The sequence below is a fragment of the Mustela erminea genome, chromosome 18, assembly GCF_009829155.1.
Source record: "Mustela erminea isolate mMusErm1 chromosome 18, mMusErm1.Pri, whole genome shotgun sequence".
Taxonomy (NCBI): Eukaryota; Metazoa; Chordata; class Mammalia; order Carnivora; family Mustelidae; genus Mustela; species Mustela erminea.
Window position 1 is genome coordinate 29,804,219 of NC_045631.1, and position 11,394 is coordinate 29,815,612.

General features: G+C 54.0%; 1 protein-coding gene across 3 annotated transcripts in view; it reads left to right on the top strand.

Annotated features, from left to right (window-relative positions):
• CUEDC1 (CUE domain containing 1) overlaps window positions 1-11,394 on the top strand; it is an 82,454-nt gene that overhangs the window by 49,258 nt on the left and 21,802 nt on the right. For all 3 annotated transcript variants that reach the window (XM_032320353.1, XM_032320354.1, XM_032320355.1), the window contains one exon: window positions 2,899-2,995. The gene's annotated coding sequence lies outside the window, so the exon portion shown is untranslated. The remainder of the gene's footprint in view (window positions 1-2,898; window positions 2,996-11,394) is intronic.

Here is an 11,394-nt window from a genome sequence, read left to right on the forward strand (position 1 = left end):
ATCAGAATGATCCGAAGAGCTTGTTAAAAAGCAGATTCCCAGCACCCCCTCCCCCGAGATTCCGATTTAATAGTGGGGTGGAGAATATGTGTTTTTAGCAAATACCTCAGGGGAGTCTGATGAAGTCTCACCCCCCTCTGAGATACACGGCTTTAATGCAAAGAGTGTTTGCTTCTGAGACTGATAGAAAAGCACATTAACATTTCCCAAGAGCAGGCTGGAAGCAGGAAGGGAAACAGGCAGAGCTGCAAACAGCTCAGGAGACAAGAGCGCGGGGGCTGAACCCGGGCTTTAAAACCCTTGAGAGGAACCAGTATGTCGGAAGATTTGACAGGCATGCTGGCTCTGCCATGTAAGGCCACGTGGGCTGGATGTGGCCCAGCCCTGGACAACCTCTGGGTCACACATAACTCGGTAAAATGGCTCTGACACTGGTAGAAGGCCGTGATAGACCGTGCTAGATGCTCGTGGACAATTAACCCGCACTCTGTAAATGACAGGGTCTCTGATTATGTGTAACTTCTGGGGAGGGGAGGGGCTGAGAGACTTAGTGCCCTTATAGAACAGACTTGTGCTGAGGGTCTCATGTGAGGAAAAGGGTGGGAAGGGGTTCTGGTTCTATAGCTAAGAAAGGGCACAAGTCTTCCAGCCCTGGGTGACTGGAATACAGCCACTTCCTTCTGCAGACCTCGTGGTTTGTACCTAGTACAGGTACAAATCCACCACCAACCCCACCATGTCCTTGCATCCCTGGGAGGTTTCAGTGGTGGGAGAGGTGAGACTCATTAGGGGCTCTTCCTGTTTTCTAGAGGTGGAGACTGAGACCCCTGGAGGCAAAGAGAGCTGGTTATGGGACCCCCAAGAGTTCCCGCCCCCTTCCTCTGACTGTCAGATTTGAGGGCCAGGGCTGGCAAGCCCCACTGGCCCAATGCCCTTCCCTGCGCTACATTCCAGGTGCTGATCCTGCCAGCAACTGGGAAGGCGGTGCCTCTGGTTCTGGCCCACGCTGGGGCGGGTCAGGTCAACCTGAACTCACCTTTGCTGCCCCAGACACTGTAAAAGCCACTCTGGGCACAGGTGGGCGCTTCCCGCTGCCCTGCCATCAGCCTAGTGAAGGGAGTGGCTCGCACAGGCGGCCCTTAGGGTTTTGGAGGAGAGTGTGGCTATAATTTTAATTCGGAGTTGGGTGAAGAGAGGAATGACTGAGCACCTGGGGGCAGAGGGGAGTGTTCAGGAAAACCCTAATGAACGTTGTCGCTGTCCCGTGGCCTCATGAGCGAACGGGTCTGAGGGAGCTGGTGCATGTAGCATGCGAGCTACTTTGGCATCACTAGTGCGTGCACCACACGGACAGGGAGCACTCTCCCGGAAGTCTGGGTTCAAATCCCAGCTGGGATCAAACCGCAGGCCCAGGAGCTCTGGTACCTTTGGCAGTAGGCGCCATCTGGAAGTGAGAACATGCTATTTCTTCCCGCTGTCCTCTCCAGGCCTCTCCGGAGGGCACAGGTGGGCCCGTGGCTGTGTGGAGGTGAGGCGTTGTGGACAAGGGAGGGCCTCAGGTCTAGAGTAGATGCCCGGCGCTGGGCGCCACAGGCCTTGGGAGGGGAGCTCAGCTGCTGTGCAGACTGAGAAGGAGCTGCGGCGAGGAGGGGGGAGTAGCCTGTGGTCGGGGAAAGTAGCTGGCCTGGTAAGTGGCTCTAAGCAATCCCATCTGCTGTCTGGGCCGGCCCTTCTTGCTGGGGTGGAATTTCTGATGGTGTCTTGGCTGCCAGAGGGGGAGGGCCTGGGCCCTCCCAGCCACAGCTGCTGCCTGTTCCTTTGAAGCTCAGGGCCAACCACCTCCTCCCCAAGGCTCTGCTCCCCAGCCCTGGGCCTGCATTCCTCAACTGCCAGAGGCTCTTCTGAGAAGGCCAGTCAGCTTGTGTGCCTTCGTTCCTTCACCCCTGGGGATGGCCGGGAGCCTCTCCCCTAGAGGGCAGGCCCCCAGGAAGACTGGGAGGTCTGGGCCACCCAGGCCCCAGTATATTCCAGTCCCTTCTCCCCTAGGATGCATAGCAGAGTATGGGCAGGAATGGGGCTGTTGGCCAGCTCCGTGCTCCACTCAGGGCCCCAGAGCCCCCCAAGTTGAGGTCCTGGAGGCCCCTGCTGGAAGACCTTTATGCTGCATACTGTCCCCACTTCGTACCACAGCCAGGCCTGACTCCTGCATCAGGCTCTAGACTCAGTCCCAGAGAAGTGTGTGGCCTTGGGGCCTTACTAACAGCTTCTCCAGGCTGAGAGCATCTGTGTGGAGCCTGTGTGTGCCCATCGCAAGAATCCCCCTGGAGGGGAACCCATCCTCAGAGGAACAGGTGTCCCATTCTACAGATGAGGAAACTCAGTCAGAGAAGCTCCACTCACCCAAGCAGTGGTGATCAGAATGAAAGCTGAGGTTGGCCCAGAGCTAAAGCGCCTCTGTGATGCCATGCTCTGCAGCCTCTTACCCCAGACTCCGCAATGTTCACAACCAACATGCGGCTTCCCCTCTGTAAGGAGCTGCCTGGCCAGATCTGGCCCTGCCCTGCCCTGGAGGACACCCTCACACTGTGGTCTGACCTCTGGAACAGCGGCGGCATCAGCCACCGCCTTACTCACCGCCCTTCATTCTCCCCTGCAAGGCCACCAGGAGGTGGACGGGCCCCTGAGCAGGAGGGAGCCCTGGGGGGGAGAAGTGGTGCCCAGCTTCCACTGAGGCAGGACTGGCGAAGGCCTGCTGGGCAAGTGGAGGCAGGAAGGATGGAGTTGGGACTCAAAGGATTACAGAATTTCTAAAGTCCTACAGGCTTTGTGGTTTGCTTTTTCTTAAGATTTTTTTTTTCTTGTCATCATTCAGTTTTTGTTTTGTTTTGTTTTAATCAGAGAGACAGTGTAAGGAGGAGGTTAAGAAGAGCATGGACTCTGGGGCTATGCCGTTTGGATTCAAATTCTGGCTCCGTCACTGACTGTGTGATCCCACGTAAGTTATATCAACTCTCTGGGCCTTAGTTTCCTTATCTGTAAAGTGGGTCTTATAATTCCTTTACTTGGAGGCTTAGAAGGTATATGGCACATGGTTAGCACTCATAGACATTTGCTATAATGATTTTTAAAAACTGAGTCATGTCTGTTGTAGATAATATACATAGGCACAAAGATGAAAAAATCACTGCCATTGCTGTCCTTTTGCTATTTTTTACAGGTGATCTGCTTATTTTATTTTTAAATCAATGAATGAACCTGAATCAAAATGTAAAAGATATACAAAGATTTACAGAGAAATGTTTCCCCGATCTGTCCCTTATGACCTAATTCCTCCCAGCAGAAACCTATAGGATCAGTTTCTTGTGACTGTCCTCTCCATACATACACATACCATAACACACTGTAGTCCAGTACTGCCTTGCCTTGTTCCCCTTAGCCATGGGTCTTGGGCAGGGACACCTATAGAGATGCCTCATTCTTTGTTCACTGTTGTAAACAAAAAATGTATCCTTCCATGATACATAGTATATGAATTCCATAGAAGTGGGATTCATGGATCAGTGGGTGAGTGCACAGTGTGTATTAGTGTGGGGGCAAGGAGGCAGGAGTCAGACTTCTGTTCCCCGGACACTCCCCTGCTCACCCTGAGCACCCCTCCCTAATCTTGGTTCCTTGACCTGGATTCCCTGGGCACTCTCAGATACTCAGTTGTGTGGCATCCTTGCCTGACCACCTGTCCCAGGGGCTCAGAGACATCTGGGACTGTCCAGACTTGAGAGCTCAGCCCCAGACCATGCAGGTCCTGCTTCTGGAGGGACCTGCAGCCCAACTGCCTGAAGGAGAGGCCCAGGGAGGGGCCACTGGACCCTCTTTCCCAAGAAGATGGACCTGGACCAGCATGAGCTCATGCCTGGAACTAGCCCAGCTTCACTGGCCTGCACCTGAGCTGCCAGTGGCTCCCTTCTCTGAGTTTGGGCTACTGACCTGGTCCCAGGTACACTGACGTTCCTGTCAACCCAGAGGGGTTCCTCCGGGGTGCGGCCCCTGAATAGGGCAGTGGGGAGCAGCACCCCTTCTGTCCACAGACGTTTGATCTCCTTGTAGGCTCCTGGCTTGAGCGTCTTGGCTAAGCTGATAGAATTTGTTGATGGAGAGAGGGATTGTTGTGGAAATAGTTTTTAAGAAGCTCAGGTCGAAGTGGAAAACAGTTGGTCTTCTTGGCAACTAAACAACCTTGGTGGAGTGCGAAAAGGTTTTTGTAAGGAAATGGTCCTTCCTTCAGGATAAGGCTTTGCCTGCAAACTACAAACTTCTCCTTTCTCTTCCCTTGCTCCCCCAACACGGGCCCTAGGCACCCCCAGCCTCCCCCAGGGCAGCTTTGCTGCCCCGTTGAGGACTCAGTTCCGGTTTACTTGAGTTCTTGCCACATGCCTGGCTCTGTGCTCAACTCTAGGAATACGGGAGGGTGGGGGGGCAGGGGTGGTGGATGGATTTACAGCGTGATTCAGAAGTCAGACCTCCCAGGCTCAAATGTCGTCTTGGCCACTTAGCTGTGTGACCTGAACAAGTCCCTGGACCTTTCTGTGCTTCATTTTTCTGTCCATAAAGTAGAAATCACAGGGACAGTATGCACCTTGCAGAGCTGCAGAACGAGGATGGTAAGAGTGAACATGCAGAAGACACCTGGAATAGGGTTGGCTTGGAAGGAAGCCAGCAATAGTGTAAGGGTGTCATTCCTACTATGACCATTATCCGACCAAGATGAGTCAAACGAACACCACGTTAATCATGCCTGAGGAGCTTCCTCTTGGACTTTTCAGCTGGAATGCAGAAGGGGCTTCTTGATGGTGCCTTTTATGGCAGCCCAGCCCTGTACTGGGGCCTCAGGAACCCCAGGGAGGGACGAAGGTATCCTTGGGATTGAGGCTTCAGGACCAGTCCTTCCCTAGGGGAGGGACCTTATTAATTTCCTTTGAAACCTCTTGCCCTAGGCCCTACCTTAGCTCCCCTTGCCTACACACCTGGCCATGGAAATTGAGACAAGAGAGAGAAAAATTAGGAAAGCAACTGTGTTTCTTTTCCTTCTTTTTATCTTCTATAGATTTTTAAAAGATTTTTTTCTGGGAAGGAGAACTTTTGTTCTGCCCCAGGCTTAGGTTTGACTAAATGATAGGGCATGGCCCAGATAAGTTAAGTGGGCAACCGAAGGTCACAAAGCAGGGCGAGGTATTGCTGAGTCTGTCGCTACTCCTCTTTCTCTTGCTCCTCTCAGGTCTAATTCCCCACGCACTGTGCTCATCGTGCCCCCAGAGGTGGGCACAGGTGTGGCTGCCCCATGGCCTGGTCCCCTCAGAATGAGACTGGCTTTGTCGCCGTCACCCCAGCAGCTGTGGCCGGTTGAGTTTTCCATTAAGCCTTTACCGCGCCTTGGGCAGGAGCAGGAGGCTCGGCATTTAAAGGTCACCCGGCTTTTGAAGCTGCAGCGACATTAATAGCTTGGGAAGAAAACAAGCCTGTGCAGGGGCAGGAGGACAAGGAGCCTCTGTCAGCACCGCCCCTCCCCCACCCGGCTGGGCGCGCGGGCTCGCTTGTGCGTGCATACACACACACACACACACACACACACACACACACTGACATCCTCGTGCGCCTGCACCCACACGCAGACGCTAAGAGCCTCTCTCCGTCTCTCGGGTCCCCACCTTCCTTTCTGCCCCCTTTGGGGGCCTCTCCAGCTCAGAAGCCCAGAGGCTGAGCTGGACTCCCTGTGCCCTGCCCCCATGGCGACTGGGGTGACAATTGGACAAGGAGGCAGCTGCCCTTCGGCTGCCCGGCAGCCTCTCCATTAGCGCTGCCATTACCCACTTGAGGTTTCCCCGGGACTTAACCATGGTTACACAAGCGTCCCAGGGGTCATATGACCTCATTCTGGCCCTGCTGGCTTTTGCAGCCCGGATTCCTGATGAGACAAAGTAAGCCGGGACCTTGTCTTCTCGTCCGGAAAAGAAAGGGCTGGCAAGCAGGGTGCATCTCGCTTGCCAATTCTAATCACTTGGTGAAGGGCTCTGTGGGCTCCACAGGACAATAGCAATACCTGGATAGATTCGTGATGTCTGCCAAGGACGGGGGCGCGAAATTGGTGGCATGTGTGGGCCTCGTGTTTCCCACTTGGAGAATAAACTATTCTGAAGCTCTTCCAGTGTTGGCTTCTGAGACCCTGGGGCTGGTTGGGTTCCTCTCCTTTTTAGTCTGAGGTGGGGGTGGGGCAGATTTTTGGGTTCTGGGAGAGAAGCTGCTCTGTCTGCCCTTTCCCCGGGAGCAGCTGGAGCCTGGGCCCTGGGACACCACCTAGTGGCCTGGCATGGCGGTGCCACTGGATGGGCCCAGACCTGAGGTGAGACAGGCCAGTTGAGTTCCCTTCTGCAGGGCGGGATCACAGCAATTACAGATGGATCACAAGGTCTGGTGTGTCCCTTGTCCCTGGGGGATTTTCAGAGGAGGGAGCCAGAAGTGTGCGGAGACAGAGCTGGCCCCTGGCAGTCCCTCCTCCTTGGAGGAGACAGGGTGGGGGTTGGGGAAGGAAAGTGCGGGCAATTGGGAGCTCTGGCCTCCTAATCCCACATCTCTTCCTGAGGTCTCCTGTGTTCCCCCTACCTTTCAAGGCTGGGTCCTCCCCAGGGACAATGGAATGTTAAGTGAGATCTTGAGGGGGTTGACTTCCTGTCCCCAGGAGCTGACACTGGCTTGGCAAAGGGACCATCCTGTCATCAGCCTCATGTGCCTTATAAGGGAAGAGGCCCTCAGGTCAGGCAGTAGGAGGCTTCTGGGACCTTAACCATGGTACTGACTGCCTTGGCCTCAGTTGTTTCATCTGTGAAGTGGGATAATAATCCACACACACACACACACACACACAGAAATGTTAGCTTTTTCATGAGGACTAAATGAAGGCAAACAGTGAGGGAACGTGGCAGATATGGCTGGTGCTTGGTAAAATGATGCTTGAATAGGGGCCCGAAGGAAGGGAAGGAGGGAGCATGTCGATATCTGGGAGGAGATGGAGGCCCCTGGAACACCTGGCTTGCCGGTGGCTGTGGGAAGGCAGTGGGGGACACCGACAGGCACGGTCATAGCAGCGGAGATGGTGAGCTGCAGCCAGGTCCTGGAATGGTCTTGAAGATAGGGAAGATGGGGTTTGCTGCCACTGGGTGTGGGGTGGGAGAGAATTCGAGCACTCAAGGAGTCGCCTGAGCTTTGTGCCTGAGTCACGTGGAGCTGCCGTTCAGAGATGAGGAAGGTGGGAGGGGCAGGGTGGGTCTAGAAGGAACCTTGAAGTCGGACGACCCATTCTGTCAGCTGCTGTGGGACATCCAAGTGGGGACAGCAGGTCAGCTGTGCGGTGTCGAGTTGAAGGGCGTGTTCCCAGGAGGCCTCCGGGCAAGAGAAATTTGGGAACCTGTATTCAGCGGGTAGATGGTATTTAAAGCCACGGGACTGGATAAGGTTGTTCAGTCTGTGAGGGTAGCCAAGGGCCAAGGTCTGTGCCTGAGGCCATGGCAACTTGTCTCCTTGGGTGCTTACTAGCTCCGGACCCCCACAGAAGTTCCATCACAACATCCCTTCCAGGTGGCATTACACCTGTTCTTACAAATGAGGACACTGGAGGTCAGAGAAGTGAAGTCATTTCTCCAAGTCACACAGCTCTGCTGACCCCAGTCAGAGTGGGAGCCCAGGACTCTGGCTCCCGGGCTCTCACAGGTCCATGGGGACCCTACCTGGTCCTGCAGGAGACTGGCGGGACTGACCTTGGGCAAGGTCAGGAGAACAGCACTTGGGCAGCTGGCCCACCTCCCTGGGCCAGGCCAGGAGTGACTCAGGCCTTGGCTGTCTCCTCTCACTTGGAGTGAGGATTGGCAGGCTGCTATCCCCCTCCTCCTGGGCCGGGATTCCTTCATGGGGAAGTGGAAGGCCTGGCTCCCTGGGACCTGGGGGAGGACAGGTGTGGGATTTCTGTCCCCCGGTCACTCAGAGCCCTGAGTTTAGGAGAGCTGAGGAGTTGGCCTCCAAGACCAAGACATCTAACAGGCTCAACGGGTTTCATTCACTTCCACTTTTCAGAAGTGGGTCAGGGGTTATCTCCCTCTGTTGTCCTGCTAGCACCTGGCACCTGGGGTTCAGAGAGGTGGAGCAGTTTCCCCAAGGTCACAGAGCCAGCTCTGGGGCCAGGCCAACAGACACCCCACCCCCAGTGCTGTCTAGGTCACATCTCCTCTGCTGGAATGTCAGCTAGGCCGTGCCCAGTCTTCTGAGCCTGAGCCACACGTGGCTGCATTTCTGAGCTTCCTTGGCTCCTAGCCCTCTAAGCCTGACTGGGCACTTTTGGCCCCTAGGAAGTGGGTTTCTAATTCTGGCCTCTCTCTGTACTGGCTGTGTGACTTTGTGCAGGTTGCCTGACTTCTCTGAACTGGTTTCCACAGCTGTGGAATGGGGACTATTGTGTCTATCTCTGAAGTTGTAATAAAGGTGAAATGTGAAAGCGCCTGGCACAGGCCCGTAAACCAAAGTCGCCTGCCTTAATTCTTCCATGTGTTTTAAATTGCTTTTCATTTGAGCCATGCTGGTTGCAAAAGAGAGCCTGGCCTGGATGAGACTGACCCCGATGACGGCCCTTCTCCCCACTCCCAGCCATGCTAGCCTACCTCAGCCCTGGCTTCGCACTCTGCACTTGAGCTCAGTGAGGGAGGGTCCTCACAGGGTGAGGCTGCTGGCATCGCCCCGCCTGGTGGTAATTATAGGCACCTTGGCTTTGGGGCCTGTGCATTCTGGCAGAGCCCTGTGGAGACGGTATTTCTGAACAACGAATCCCGTTTCCCCACACTTCCCATTAGCGTTTCTGAGCCACTTTCTCATCGGCATGAGATGGGAAAAGTCTAGGCTTTGCCACTACTGGCCACATGCCTTTGAGCCACTCTGACAAGTCTTGGGGGTCAGGGTCTTCATGTGACATGTGGAGCAGGCTGTGGGGCTGGCCCACGGTTGGCAGCCATGCCATATCATGGCACACACAGGAAGTGCTGCTTTTCTAGGCTTCGAACCCGGGGTAAATGGAAGAGGAGGCGGCTTGACCTGTGGTGTCTCCAGCTGCCTAGGCCAGCCAGCCTCCCCTGGGGCTTTGAGGAGCAGTACTTCTAAGGCCTGAAGGACTTGCCTACCCCTTCCACTCTGGGGAAGGGTTTGGCCGGTGTCCCGACTGCTCCTGGCTCTTTGCCAGGCTCCTGGGACAGTGGCAACACCAGTCAGGCAGCTCGCTCTGTTCCAGGCACTACTTGGGTGATGATCTTGTTTCATTCTCATCGACGTCCCATAAATACAAGTGAAGGCACTGGGCATAGAGAGGAGAGGACGCTCCGAGGTCCCACAGTGGGGGAGCGGCAGAGCAGGGACGGCAGCCTGACTCTGAATCACTGTGCTTCCTGTAAACGGCAGGAATCTTCCTGACACTCACAGCCCAAGGGCCCGATCCAGGGGGCTGCTCATGGGGGAAGTGTGGCCCCCATCATCTTCCTTGTTCTTCTACCAGGGCTGGGTCAGGTCCTGGCTTCTTTCTCCACGGGTTTGCCCTTAGCCAAATGAGAGTCAAGTCCCTCTATCTCTTAATAAATTACTTGCAGGGCAGCGAGAAGGTGGCTTTACTCCAGAGAGGGTGTTAACACAAGGCACTGACCTGTATGTGTGATGATGTCAGCATAGCAGATGGCAGGCCGAGGTCTTTTTTTTTTTTTTTTAAAGATTTTTATTTATTTATTTGACAGATCACAAGTAAGCAGAGGCAGGCAGAGAGAGAGGAGGAAGCAGGCACCCACTGAGCAGAGAGCCTGATGTGGGGCTGGATCCCAGGACTCTGGGATCATGACCTGAGCCGAAGGCAGAGGCTTTAACGCTGAGCCACCCAGGCACCCCTTCCCGAGGTCTTTGTTAGAGGCCTCAGCGCAGGTTTCCAGAGCCCAGGACAAAGGTGATAGCTCTAGTGTAGCATTCTGGAAGAGTCAGAAGAGCATCCTCTGACCTTCTGATGTGGCAGAGGTGGTGGAGACATGTGAACATGGGGGTAGACATGGAGTATCTAAAGCTGGCTATGGGACGCCATGTCATACTTGGCTTCCTTCCTGTGCTCATTTTCATCCCAGTTCTCAGACTGACCATTTGAGGTCACCCCTCTGTGTTTCCATCTAAAATGGCTTTGGCCTCTCTGGGCTCCGAGTTGCTCGTTTGGGAAGACAAGCCGGTGAAAGAAGTTGGGTAATAAATCGTGCTTCACCCCGGGAACAGAATACTACTCGGGCATTAAAAATGATGCAGTAGGGGCGCCTGGGTGGCTCAGTGGTTTGGGCTGCTGTCTTCGGCTTGGGTCATAATCTCAGGGTCCTGGGATCGAGCCCCGCATCGGGCTCTCTGCTCCGCAGGAAGCCTGCTTCCCTCTTTCTCTCTCTCTCTCTCTGCCTGCCACTCTGCCTACTTGTGATCTCTGTCTGTCAAATAAATAAATAAAATCTTTTAAAAAAAAATAATAAAATTAAAAAAAAATGATGCAGTAGATCTATACGCTCTGACAGGAGAAGATGGCTACATAAATTATTAAGTGGAAAAAGATGTTGTGTAGAATTTATGGTTTGATCACATTTCCATAAAATAAATGCATACATACGGTAGTGGAGGCATAGAGAGAGTCTCTGGATGTAGATACACCAGAGTATTAGAATAGGTGTTTTCCAGAAGCTGGGAGGGATTATAGTTCTGTGACATCAGTGTCCAGAGGCTGTGTGGGGCCCAACTGCTTCTAGTTTTCCATAATTTTTAAAACTATTTTACCTATTTATTTATTTGAGAGAGAGAGCAAGCCAGGGGAGGGGCACTCTCCTGTGGAGCCGAGGACATGACCCAGCTTGGCACAGTCTGCTTCTCCCTGCCCAGAGCCCAGTAGAGCTCAATCACAGGACCCTGAGATCATGACCTGAGCCACCCAGGCACCCCTAGTTTTCCATTCTTCAATACAGCCCACCTCTCTGGGATGGGGCAGATATACACCCACCCAACAAGCCCCAGAACAGGAGCCCTGGACAATTTCCACATTCCTCTAAGGAGTCAGAGGTTTGAAGGAGGTTAGCATCTTAGCATGGTACCCCTGGGAAACAATATGCAGTCTCATTCAACCTAGGCCAGGGCAGACCGAAAAGGGACAGAAGGAATCAATGGTAGCGCTAGATCTTCTGACCTTGGGGTGAGTGAGAGCCCATCTCCTACACCTTCCACACTCCTCTGCTCTGGTCCTTCTTATCACCCACCAGCTGTTTGACAGCTGAGATCATGGCAGGCAAGAGCATCATGCTGATTTGG